A 13,593-nucleotide genomic window follows, 5' to 3' on the forward strand; every position below is an offset into this window, starting at 1 on the left:
TTTTCTCACATATATGGGCGCAAGTCCCGGCGTTCATCTCTTATAGCACGTGGATTTTCCATGTGCGTTCCCATAATATCTTTCCTAGGCACGCCTGCGTGACAATTTATTTCTAAACGTATTATTCGCAGCAAAGTCAATTGTAAGCTTTTTATCAGTGTAGAATACACACGTACCTATGATAAAACGGTCTTCGCACACTCTGGCTTTAACGTTTGGTACCCAAAGGTTTGATTGATTGATTTGATTGATTTGTGGGGTTTAACGCCCCAAAACCACCATTTGATTATGAGAGACGCCGTAGTGGAGTGCTCCGGAAATTTTGACCACCTGGGGTTGTTTAACGTGCACCCAAATCTGAGTACACGGGCCTACAACACTTCCGCCTCCATCGGAAATGCAGCCGCCGCAGCCGGGAATCGAACCCGCGACCTGCGGGTCAGCAGCCGAGTACCTTAGCCACTAGACCACCACGGCGGGGACCCAAAGGTTACCTGTCGCTGTGGCTTTCTTGACAGCCGCTGCCCACCTCATCTTTCTTTCTTCATTCCGTTGGAATCGATACTTGCGTTTGCCTTTCACGCTCGAGTTGGAGCAGCCAATGGCTGAACAACCGACTGTGGGGTGCACGTTAAAGAACCCCAGGTGGTTTAAATTTCCGGAGCCCTCCACTACGGCGTCTCTCATAATCATATAGTGGTTTTTGGACGTTAAACCCCACATATCAATCAATATCAATAAACGACCAACTGTGGTTTATCAGTACGAAAATAAACGGGTGACCACGCGCGCGAATCCCGAATAAAGCGCGAGACAGACGTGCAATTTTCCGTGCGATGCGGTGTGCGGCGTCGCGTGGTGCGGCGTGTCGCATGCGACATTTCGGGACACACGAGGCAAAGGAGCTATCAGCGGCAGGCTCCGCCCCCATGCGGCATCTCGGTATGCAGGGCCCTCGTACTGAGGCTCAAAATTTGGTATCCTCGTAATGATGCTCAAAACAAACAACATTGCACAGCCACGTATCATTCAATAAAAATAATTATTAAATCGCATTCGTGAACGACAAGCACGTCGTAGCCACGGCAACAGCTGATTTCACGACTCCGACAGGTAGGCCTAGCATCGCGGGCGCCGGCCATCACCTACGCCGTTCACATGCGAGCTCGTCATCGAGCGCTTGTTTTGACAACACTATCAAGCATTGCGCTCGTATGTAATGCGTTAGCACACATTATTACTTTATCGATGCCATTGATGTGAAGAGCAAATGTGGAAGCGAAGCGAGCCAGCGCAGATACGCCGGTAGCTGTGTTTACCTGCGAAATGACCTTGCATCGCTGCTCACTATCTCCGATCTCGCTAGCGGTTTCAAAACGGGCGTTGTCGTGCAGAAAAGGCACACTTCAAGCATCACTTTATTCAATCCGGAATAATACCACGTCGCCAGGGAAATGTACTTGATGTTTATCACGCGGCCGCAGTCGGCAATAGATAGAGGGACTTTAATCGACGCTCGCACCGCTCCATCGACGGTAGATGGGAGCGGCGACAGGGAGATGGCGCCACTAGCATCGTGATGTCACTAGTATGCTCGCGCTGTAATTGGCTGCTGCAATGCGGCGGTGCGATGCTGCGACGAAAATATCTGGCCGGTTTGATGCTCGCCGCACCGGCTATGCGGTGGTGCGACGCGATGATACGTCACGAAACATCACCACTCCGGCAGTCGCATCGTCGCACCGCACGCCGAATCGCAGAGAAAATCGCACGTCTGTCTCGCGCTTTGCGGTGAAGTGGTCCGCTGTCGTCTGCTCTTCGTCGAAACGGAAGTCGGCCACAGACGTTGTGTTCCACAATCCCTCGCTCTTCTACTGATCACCTATTCAGTCAAGGGCATCATTACGTGGCTTTCACTTGACTTGACGCTTTGACTCGAGTAAATGCGATGGAAAACCCCGCCGCGGTGATCTAGTGGCTAAGGTACTCGCCTGCTGACCCGCAGTTCAAATCCCGGCTGCGGCGGCTGCATTTCCGATGGAGGCGGAAATGTTGTAGGCCCGTGTGCTCAGATTTGGGTTCACGTTAAAGAACCCCAGGTGGTCGAAATTTCCGGAGCCCTCCACTACGGCGTCTCTCATAATCATATGGTGGTTTTGGGACGTTAAACCCCACAAATCAATCAATCAATCAAATGCGACGGAAGTAGCACTAACTTCAACCAGTTTCGGGGCACAACCCAACATCAAAATCAGGCAACGCTTTTCCTTGACTCTATAAATGATAATATTAAAGACAACACCTAAGCACTCCCAAACCATACAAAATTACGCAACATTCTTGCATACCACACCCCCCCTCACCCTCTTCGATGCATTTACTAGAATTTCTCTATTGGAAAGATGCCGGTGGCTTTTTTTTTTCATTTTACTACCTACTTTTAGGAAGGGAAAGTACCAGTCATTCATTGCAAGACTTATACATATGAAATGGCCGAGGTAATATGAACCTGAACCTCTCCACAGCAAGACAGTGATAAAAGTACAGAACAGTAAGTTTAAGTGTAGTAACAGTTAACACACTTGCTGTTACTACCCTTGACGTTACCAATTGCAGGATGATAGAAGGCGAATCATGAGGGTTCGTATGTCTTTATTATACACATCATAAATCAGTCCTATCCGAGACATATAGAAAAAACAGCTGTGAAAGGCCGACAGAACGTGATTTTGGAAAAAAAAAACGTGATCGATTACAGGTAGTCAATTGCAAATAAAAAGTGACTGTACTACCCAGAACGTTACAGTTCCGAAAATTATTTCTTCTTTTTACCTTACTACGTTTTCCTCTTCTAATTCCCTTTCCCTCAGCGTAGGATGGCAAATTGTTCACGTGGCTGGTTGACGTTCCTATCTTTCCTTGCTTTCCCTGCTCATCCTCATCCGTATTGAGTATATCAGAAAATTTCAAGCAGTTGTAATTCATTTCGAGCAATCGAATACTTGTAGCGCATCACGTACAACACTGCTTTGGTGCTCAATTCAGCTGAGCCCGACGTTATAACTTCGATTCTTGGCAACATTCTAGAGTGGCATTATGCAAGAAAGCTCTATTTCGGGCTTTGTGTGCACGTTGCCTACTGAACCACGAATGCGCAAGATTGTTACGCAGTCATCTACTACGGCATTTAATTGTACACTTAGACCCAGTGTCGATGTCAGATGTTAAGCACCATGAATAAATCAACCAAGACAGCAAAATGCAGATTGGAGGAGGGGGTATCTTAACGGTTGGGCCTGCCGTATGCATCGTTGTTCTTAAATCGGCAGGTGATACCGTCGGGTGCAAAAGCGTTTCACTTCCCTAAAGATGAAGTAATATTATTATTGAGTAACCAAGGGAATTAGGCTCTTTTAAAACATAGGCCAGCTGCTTAATAAACTTTTTTGACCTGAGTACGATGAAGAAACGACAAACTTCGTAAGCTAATCTCTTATGAAGAGAACCTAATTGTGTAAGTCTTGTTAACTGCACTACTGTGAGGAAGCCTGGTAAATGCAGGCCACACCTGATTAAGTTACGGAGCACACGCATGCTTTTTCTTTTGCTCCCGCAGCGATATGATGTCCCAGGATAGAGAACATTTTTGTATCACGAATGTAATCGGATGCATTACGGGCGCGTCTTTCAATCAGATGAGCTAGTTCTATGCCTACCGCATTATACTCCTTAGAAGAATGTTCCTTTACCTGCTGTGGCTTCCGCATTCTCAAGCAGGCTGAATGAAAAAAAAAATGTGGCAGAAACAATCTGATGATGATCGCGAATATTTATGCGTAAGCAGTCGAGTGCGACGTACGCACATATACAACTGAAATGTACAAACACACTGGTTCATTTAGTATAATTACATTGCACACAGAGCACTGGTGACGTTAAAAGAATTTTAACATCTATTAAATGACTGTTTGACGCTTTCGACTATTGATTCTAAATTATTATACGAATTTCTTAGCTCTGAGGTTCTTCAGACCCCATGTGAAGGTCAGCTCTAAGGCCCCTCCTGTTGTGGCCGTAAGCAATAAATATGTGTTACAAGGCCTTGCCTTGTATTTATCCTTTTGGTCGTGTGGGGTATTGTGAATGACGCCGCTACGATGCTTAACAGTGCGACCTTCCAATTCATGGAACTGGTCACGCACAACATTGTAAGATCTCAACCATGGTAACTTACCTAGGCTACTCTACTGACTTACTTTCTTTCACTGCCGACTGTATGACATATTACTTGTTGTACCAGCATTACTGGCCTAAACACTTCTCTACCTGTAAGGTATGGTTAATTGCTGCTGTCTTTGTACTGTCCTGCTTTCTTTGTACTGCCTCATTCTATGGACCTTAAGTTCCGATTTCGCTTGCCATCCGGGCACTCCAGATGAGATGAAACTTTGTTGCGTCGCTTCCACTTGGGAGCGGCATTTACGAAAGCATATTCTCATCTGCGAGGAATAGTCAACAGTGCGGCATTCAACTCATGCGGCTGGGAGAAGACTACCTACCGAACCCGTTATCTGCCACTGCCCGGCTTATGAGACTCAACGACAAGCTCTAAGAGCCAAACTCAATCGTCTCGAGGTGAGACCCTGGTTAAAAAAAGAAAAAGATTCTGGGATCTTGGTTTATGATTTAGGGCATATACAAGGCCACGAAAGCTTTACTGGGCTTTCTGCAGGCGACCATACTTAATGAGCATCAGTGAACTACCAGTGAGAATTTGTGTTATGTGTTTTCTCACTAACTCCTCATTTCCTTTCATTTTCCTTTTTTTTTCTTATGTCTTTTCTTCTCTAATTTATTATTGCCCCGTCAAACCATCCCACATGCCAGGTAGCCAACCGAGCATAGCTCGGTTAACCTCCCTGGCTTTGCTCTACATCTCTCTTTTGCATTTGCTTATTGCTACGTGGTCAAGCTGTTACAGGCAGACAAAGTGACAACTATTCTCGCCAAATAATGATGATATTTGATAAAAGCTCAAAGTCCCGCCCTCTTCCTGTCCTGATGGTAAAAACTACTTTCCCAATCTTTCCCACGACTGCATCTCTCGCAATCTGCATGTCGCTTGGGGTATAAAATTCGCTGATTCGATTTAAAGTATTACGTAATCATATATTGCGGGCTGGCCGTAACTTTTCGAATGTTTGTTATGAACTAAGCAGGTTGCTTTTGCTGATTAGCCAAACGTAATCAGATGGTGACGTGTTTGTGCGAAATTGTGGAATTAAGTCTTCGCCTCACAAGGCAGCCTTCTTGTCAGTTCTTTCTGTTGTTGTTCAGGAACAAAAACTCAAAATGCTATTCCAAGGCCCCCACGACGCACAAAAAAGACCTCATTTCATCACTCTTGCTTTATATACTACTCATTCGATTTCTTTCTCGTGTTCGCTTGGTGGACAGTGTCATCTTAATGTCGAAAAAATCGCTGTCATCCGAGTGTGCTCTTGGTCAGGCTACACGTTGGATACCCTTAGAGAGAGCGTGCACCGGAACTCCAACGCAACCGCGGATATTGTGTACAGTTCCAATTCGCTTTCAATTCTCGCTAGTACGAATAACAGGGGTGCTCAAGCTACGACCTAACCAAGCTTACAAGAAGCGAGTGGCGCAGAGGGCGTGTATTGCACGGGTGAAGCAAAAGGCCGCGACGCGCCGTCAGTCGCGCTCCTGCGTATCATCATCAGCCTTGTATAGTGAGAGGTGTAGCGATGGTTGGGATGCGAGGGGCAAGAGGAAGGGGATGAGGCAGAGAGCCAGTTGCCTGGCAACGCCGGCCAACGACGCTCGGTTCTCCATCCTCCCGCGCTCTCCGCACCACTCCCGCGCGCTCCTCCCCATCGAGGAAAAAAAAAAAGCCCTTCGTCCTCGCCGATTGCCGCGATCGCCTGGAGTCGGCCCGCTCGACTGCTTCACCATTCGGCGGAGACGCCGTGCAGTGAGCGCGTCTCGCACGCAGCTGCGATGGGCGTTCGCTCCGACGACGTCGCTGGCGCTGCGTCGCCGAGCCTCGTCTCCGAGCCGCAGCGGCTTTTCGCCTTCGTTGCCGTGGTGTTTGCCAGCACCGAGCAGGAGCGTCGATCCGCCGGCTGCCGGTGATGAGGCAACCGCGTGCTCGGTCCAAGTCCGGAGGAAGCAGTGATTTAGGCCGCTCGTTTGCGTCTCTCGGCGTGCGGCTTCTGCACCGGTGGTGCTAGCCCTGGGCTGCACCGTTTACGAGTGATCGCGGCTTTCCCGCGTGTCCGACAGACAGACACGAGAGAGAAGACGGCCGCAGATTGTGAGCTGTTGTCACGGGAAGAGCCCTGGTGCAGGGACTGCGCTGGGCGCCCGGGAAAGGTAAGCCGGCACTGTAGGGCTGTAGTGGGTCAGAGTGAGAGTCTCAATGTCGGCGCAGTAGACAATGCCTTGCACTCGGGTCACAACCGTGTCTGTAAAAACAGAAATTTAACTGAAGCCATTACTATTCTGGTGTCAAGTAACCGTTAGTAAATGATAATTAGAAGGGATGGACGACTCCTTCCGAATGACTGTCTTAAGACATTCGGTAAATTACTTCGTAGCAAAGTGGTGTAGAGTGTGACAAAGAAAAAAGAGTGAATACTTCAAGTGCAGGATGCGCTGTTTTTAAGGTCAAAGATACAACATAAGATCTGAAGAGATAAGATTTTACCAGCACTTAGGCATCATCCAGGCTATATACATGCAGAACTTCCACAACAAATACACTGACATTATTGTCAGTTTGTTTGTTGTAGGGTTTCATCACTGTAGAGCATTAAAATGGTGCTATTGGCAATGACTTTAGAGTAGACACATAAAAAAACGTTTGCTTTTCTAATTTCATCCCTTGAAGTCTTCGTTTAAAAAGATTCCAAAAATAAATTAGAAGAAAGTAGGAAAATCCATAAATGTTAAGTTTTGTTGTTGTAAAGTAAACATAAACCTCAAATTTTCGTATTGAATTTGCTAACATTAACGGCAAAGAGTTAAAAATAGAACACAGAACTGTGAGGCTCAAAAGAGGGTAAAATCCCGTCGCTTAAGTCATAAGCAAATGAAATTATTTTTCTGTAATGGCCCAGCTCTCTAGCGCATCTTTATAACATGCAACGCTTTCATACTAACATGATGGTATTCCTACAAGCTACGTTGAAATATTTGTTTAACATTTAGTAACCTTAAAATAAACAAACCATACCATTTATGTTACTGCTACTACTAACAGTGGTATGCTTTCTTGTGATTATACAATTATTCTGGTACGCGCAAGAGGACAGCGACAGGCTCTTCCGTTACTGTCTTGTTTCATTTTTTTTCTTTCTGGAAGCGATTACCGTGCCAGTATCTAAGTAATCGTTCACTTGAGGAAAAGCGTATCAGTCTCAACAGCGGTTGTCACATTCAGCGTTTTTTGGTCACGCGCACGTGTTAGCGGTGAGCTGATTAGAGTGCCTGTGGTGCTCATTTCGTCTAAGTCTCCTCTTGCCCAGCAACATATATATTTGTCTAAATTTGACAGAATCGGGGTGAATTTGACACAGTTATTGAATAAACGCTAATGAAAACGTGGTATACCTTACAGAAGTCAATCAATGAATCACTCGATCAGTTTGGGCATATAAATAGCTAGAAGTGTAATAAGTACTATGAATGATTAATTCACACTGTGAGGTGAATTGTACGTACGTATCTTCAGAATGCATATTTTCTTCATCTTTAACTTCTATTACTTCAGTACAGTCACACACGAACATCCACAAGAGCGAACAGACCAACGCGCTAGGAATAGTTTGGGTTGTAGGGCTCGACGTGCTTGTTCTCTCGAGTTGGTTGTAGCGCTCGCACGCTCTCAACAGAAAGAAAACAGAATTATCAAGCGTGGTTCTGACAGCGCAGTAACGCACAATTTGTTTATTTAGGCGCGGCCGAGATAAACCGAATGCTTTTCTAGCGTTGCGTAACGTTTGAGCAACTCCTATTTTATGGGTGTTCCCTGACCTCACTGAGCGGCTAATGACTTTAGTCTTACTTTCCTCAGGCGAGTTTATATATTGCAGCTATCATCTCTACGAATGCACTGACAAAAATAACCTCTGACAAGCCCTTTGATTGTATTTGTATGTGTTTGTTTAGTCATGCGTCATTCCCCGCTTCGCCGTCATTTTGATGTTGTTCTTTTCACTCCATCGTAAATTACCAACCAAGAAGACTGCTGGCTTTGCCGACAACAACTCCCTTCCCAATGTCTTCTTTAAATGCCGTTAAACTCAAACTGTTTTTTTTCTGTTTCCCAGCAAAACTATGCGTATAAAGCAATGCAAAAACAAAAATTTTTGTCCTATGTATGTAATAAAAGTGTATGATTGGGTCCAGTTGGGGATTTGTGGTTGATATATACTGTGTGATAAAAAACAAGGATGATAAACAGACGGGGACGAAGGCAGACTGTCAACTAAAGGCTTATTTTTCCATACTGCATTTATATTTGGTTGATATGTGGGTTTGAACGTCCCGAAACCAACATGACTATGAGAGACGCCGTAGTGAAAGGTCTTGGAAATTTCGACCACCTTGGGTTCTTTACGTGTACCCAAAACTCACCACAGGGACCTACAACCTTTTGGCCTCCATCGAAAATCAATCCGCCGCAGTCCAAATTCGATCCCGCGACCTACGGGTAAGCAGCGACTAGGCCACTGCGGCGGGTACCGCAAATATGTTTCAGTCATATGTATGTGAAATTAGAAAAATGCAGTACGTGAAAAATAAATTTAGATTTCTGCACATATATGACAAATGATGGTGAAACACATTTATGAACCACCGGGATTTAACCTTGTGATAAGCACTGAGGCCGCACGTTTAAACTTCATCGGCTAAATTTGTATACGGAGTACTTGGGTGGCAATTTTTGTGTGTATGCACGTACGTGTACCATATGTTTATCCATGCCATAGTTGTGATACCAGTTGGGCATTTGTTACTTTACTGCATGAAATTTGGAGTAAGCCCTTTAGTATAGGTGATCAAATAGGTTGTTCTCGGATTAAATAAAAAATAACGGTAGAGTGGTTTGACAAACGGTTTCTTAAACCCCTCTTTCGTAATTCGTTCACTATATAATAATAATAATAATAATAATAATAATAATAATAATAATAATAATAATAATAATAATAATAATAATAATAATAATAATAATAATAATAATAATAATAATAATAATAATAATAATAATAATAATAATAATAATAATAGCTGGGGCTTTAGGTGTCAGAACGACGATATGGTTGTGAGGGACGCCGTATTGCATTAATCCGGAAATTGGGCCAACATTTTAACGTACACTGACATCCCGCAGAGTACACGGGTCTCGAGTATTACGCCTTCATCGAAATGCAACCAACGCTCCTGTGATCGATCCCGTCACCTACGTGTCATCGTAGCTGTCACCGACCATGGTAACGCTACGCCACCGCGGCGGACCACCCTAGATTTGAAAAGTAGTATCGAACGAATTATTCAAATAGCTTGACAAAATGGACGCTGGTAACCATAACAAGGTCACCGAAATTTCCGTGAAACTATCTCCAAAATAGTTTCCTCTGTTATACATTAAACATTTCTCTACAGAATCCTGTTCAACACGGGTATGCATGAGCGCGACCAGTGCGACCATTTTCACTGGAAACTGATTCAAATATACGATGTCACTTATTGGGAACCTTAAGTCCGTAATTGATATGTGGGGTTTAACGTTCCGAAACCATCACATGATAATGACAAACGCCGTAGTGAAGGGCTCCGGAAATTTCTATCACCTGGGGTTCGTTAACATGCACCCAAATCTGAGCACACGGGCCTCAGCATTTTTGCCTCCGTCAAAAATGCAGCCGCCGCAGCCAGGATTCGATGCCGCGACCTGTGGGTCAGCCACTAGACCACTAGACCACCACGGCGGGGCAACCCTAAGTCCAACAAAATATATTTTGGCGAATTGCGTTTCGTGTATACTTTTCTTGAGGTGGTGGTAATAATTTTATTACAATATTGCTCAGCTAATGCTTGGCAGGTCCGAGCACTCGGATCGCCCCACACGAGAAGCGTAGTAGGGTGTTTTCTGTGTCAGCGTTGTGAAACTTGAAATCCCGTATATCTTGTGCAAAGCATCACATGATTACGGCATTTTGTTTGGCTGCGTAACTACATACTCTGAAAGTGCACGCACTGTATTATCATCTACGTAATTGCTTAAGATTAAAATTAGTCCGGCTCTAAGCATCTAAGAGCTTTATAAAAGACTGTGCAAGGAAAAAAAAAACTTCAGCAGTGTCTGTTCCTAATCAAATCAACAAGAAAAACATAAGATTTTTGAAGTGGCACATGGAGTATTCAAAACTAGCTGTTCCCATTGATTGATAAGTGTCACAAGCTCAGAATTCCACTTACAGGACTCGTCACACTCGTCAACACGTCGCAGAGTATCATGCCACCGTATACGACGCAAGCACATTTATACATTGCTTCACCCGCAAATTTGAAGTTCGTGTGAAGAAATGGGGGTCAGACTACCGTATAAGCTCTCCTCATCACTTGGAGTACAGCAAGCAAAAGCACATATGACATAGTCAGCTGTAGCATATCGACTGGCGGATCGCGTCAAAGAGAATGCTTTTTTCTCTTGTTCTTCGAGAACATTGATGATGACATCAAGTGCGGACATTACTGCTTCATGGCTAGAGAAACACAACAAAAAACGTATAAAAAGTGAAAGAGGAAGCAAACAAAGAATACAAAGAAAGAGAAAAGAAAAATAGAAAGAAAAATAAAGATAAACAGAAATAATGGGACAAGAAAATGGGAAATGGGAAAACAGAGCTGCTGGCCAGCTCCATGCTTCCTTCAGGTCTGGCAGCCCAATAGGTCGAAGATGCCTTAATTCTTACAAAACACGGTGACAGACGCGAGACAAAACTTTCATATGGAGCTAAATTTTGACACACTGCTAGATAGTGCTCTGACCGCAGAGTGCTTTCACCCACGGCATGCATATCCGAGCACTGAAGACATCAGTGCGTTTAGCTGGTTCTTGTTTATTGAGTATATATGGTTATGCGCACTCTTTTAATTACTTGGGAGCTTGCAATCGAGCTAATACACTTGCAACAGGGACATTCGATCTGGATTATGGTGTTGTTCTTGCTGATGCCTCAGAAACTATGGCTTCTTCCCACTCGCCCTTGCCTGTGTATCTACACCTCCCTGTACCCTCTGTAGGTTGCAGTTTCGCCGCAAGAGCCAAACAACAAATGCAATAGCAATGAATGGACCATTATACGAAGTAAGCCTTGCAGCTAACTTTTTTCGCATCAGACCCGGTGTAAACTAACAAAACAATGGCGTAAAAAAACGCGGCCGCCGCCGTATTTCGGAGCGACCTTCATGCTGACCATCTCTTCAGAGCAAAAATGTCACAGTTTCGGCACAAGGCTGAAGCAATGAATGCGATAGCAACACATCAGGCTGTTATGCAAAGTAAGGCTGTGATATTTAAGAACCATACGAGGGCAGTGAACATGGTCGAATATGCGCTGACCTGCAGTGTTTTTGGCACGCGCAACAGTACGTTCGCTCTTTGTCTGGGCACGTATGCGAGCCCGCCTTGCAACAGCGCGACTAGCATCCCGTTGGAGCTGTTACGCAAGGTGTTCGTACAACACGCGCTCACATCACAAACGCCCAATTGCGTACAGTGTTTTTCCCGGTGTTTGTTTTCTTCCTTGGCATTAGTGGACATCGACGACACCTGTGACGGTAGCGAAAATCCCCTCAGATTGTCCCAGACATTGCAGTGAGGGCGTCGATGTCGCAAGCACCCTGATGGTGGCTGAAGCTTGTTTGCTCGTTCCTTAATATATGGCTCTCACCCACCATGGCGCGCTGATCATGAAAACGGTGGCTAATATAAAGAAAAGTTCTGATTTTTAAAAAGAATGAGGTAGATATCGATCGCCACAGAAATAAGCAAACACTTAAAAATAACCAAGGCGTGGATGCATGCCCATTGACAGTAAGCCAGTGTTAAAGGACGTATTTATATAGCTCGTTGTTTGTGAGATGCAGCGCGAACGTAAGGAGTCATGTTTTATACTGGTTTGCAAGCACTTCAAACTCGTTTTTGAAGGTACTATGTCAAGCGGCACCAAGAAGAGCACTGATTACGTGAGATATTGGTGTTAAATAGCATTGAAACCATGGTAAAATTGACTAACTATAAATTGACGGGCTCGTTGTCGGCCGACTCTGACTCAGATCAAGCTATGAGTCCGGTTGAGGAAAATTTTCGTGAGTGTGAGTCCGAATGATATTCTAAAAGGACTTGTTTTCGGCTAGTTGGCGCTGTTCTTTCTTCTCTTCTGCTCTTCCTGCTTCACGATATGTTTTTTGCGTCTCAGTCTTCTGCACCGAGTCCGAATGAGTGTGGCTCAGGAAAGTTTCGTGAGTCTGAGTCCGTGACAGTCCAAATCTCAAAATATATTTCACGAGATAGTCAAGGTGAGCTCCACAAATTTTGCCGACCTATCACCAACAGTAACGTCAAGACTGTTGAACGATACGGTATAGTCGCGAGCCCTATTGTCAAGGTAGTTAACTGTCAAGACACGGTCACGCGCCTTATTGAGAAAGCACTTCAGCGACAGGGGTGGTCACGCGCTCTATCAAAAAACTCCCAAGCATTTCCCCGAGGGTGAACATGGTTAAGTGCGAATGCACGGGGTGATGCTATGAGGGGGAGTAAAGTTAAAATCCGTTGGCGACGCTGATATCGGTTTCAGTAACGCACCTTATATCCAGATGGTAGCGTTGCCTCCGGGACATCCATCGCACGACCCGCTCTCGACGGGAGACTGAGAGAGAAGGCGGGCGCGCGAGAAAGAGGGGTGCGCGTGCAGCTGCAGCGAGCGAGGAGAGCGGAGGAGCGAGCAAAGGGGGAGGGGGACAATCAGCGTCGCGTCCGTGGCTTATTCGGTAGAGCGCCGTGCTGCGGCCCGCCAAGTCCTCTTTCTTTTAAAGATAGAGAGAAGACTGCGGACGCCGCCGACGGCGGTGGATGGTTTGGGGTCGCTTATAAAGTGTATTCACACTTAAAAAGCGATTGAGCGACAGGGTGCGATCGCGCGCCCTATCATCATGGTGGTTGACTGTCACAGCGTGTCGCGCGCTCTGTCGAGAATATGGTTGAGCGGAAGGGCGTGGTCGCGCGTGTCCTATGCTGACAGAAATTATAGGATCATTTTTCTTGAAAGAGATAATAGCATACGATATAATAATGAACTTCCCTGGAAGAGATTGGGAGAAGATCAAGGCAGCCCCCTACGTAATTCTCACCTCTAATGGATAAATAATAATGAACGACACCGTTTTGGAATACGTGTGAGCAGACGTGAATATAAACGTGAATCCACATAAGGCTGGTATCGATACTGTAGATGACTAGATAAGAAAAAGACAGTGAAAGAAAGAGGAACCCACTAA

General features: G+C 45.2%; 1 protein-coding gene and 1 long non-coding RNA gene across 2 annotated transcripts in view; one reads left to right on the forward strand and one right to left on the reverse strand.

The window, feature by feature from the left end:
* Window positions 1-5,985: 5,985 nt before the first annotated feature.
* LOC119161982 (mechanosensory protein 2) overlaps window positions 5,986-13,593 on the forward strand; it is a 504,482-nt gene continuing 496,874 nt past the window's right edge. Inside the window, exon 1 of the mRNA XM_075879857.1 lies at window positions 5,986-6,393. The gene's annotated coding sequence lies outside the window, so the exon portion shown is untranslated. The remainder of the gene's footprint in view (window positions 6,394-13,593) is intronic.
* Window positions 6,385-13,593, reverse strand: part of LOC142776347 (uncharacterized) — a 34,784-nt gene continuing 27,575 nt past the window's right edge. The window contains exon 3 of the long non-coding RNA XR_012887467.1: window positions 6,385-6,485. This is a non-coding gene — a long non-coding RNA (uncharacterized LOC142776347). The remainder of the gene's footprint in view (window positions 6,486-13,593) is intronic.

This window comes from Rhipicephalus microplus, chromosome X, assembly GCF_043290135.1.
Source record: "Rhipicephalus microplus isolate Deutch F79 chromosome X, USDA_Rmic, whole genome shotgun sequence".
Classification (NCBI taxonomy): Eukaryota; Metazoa; Arthropoda; class Arachnida; order Ixodida; family Ixodidae; genus Rhipicephalus; species Rhipicephalus microplus.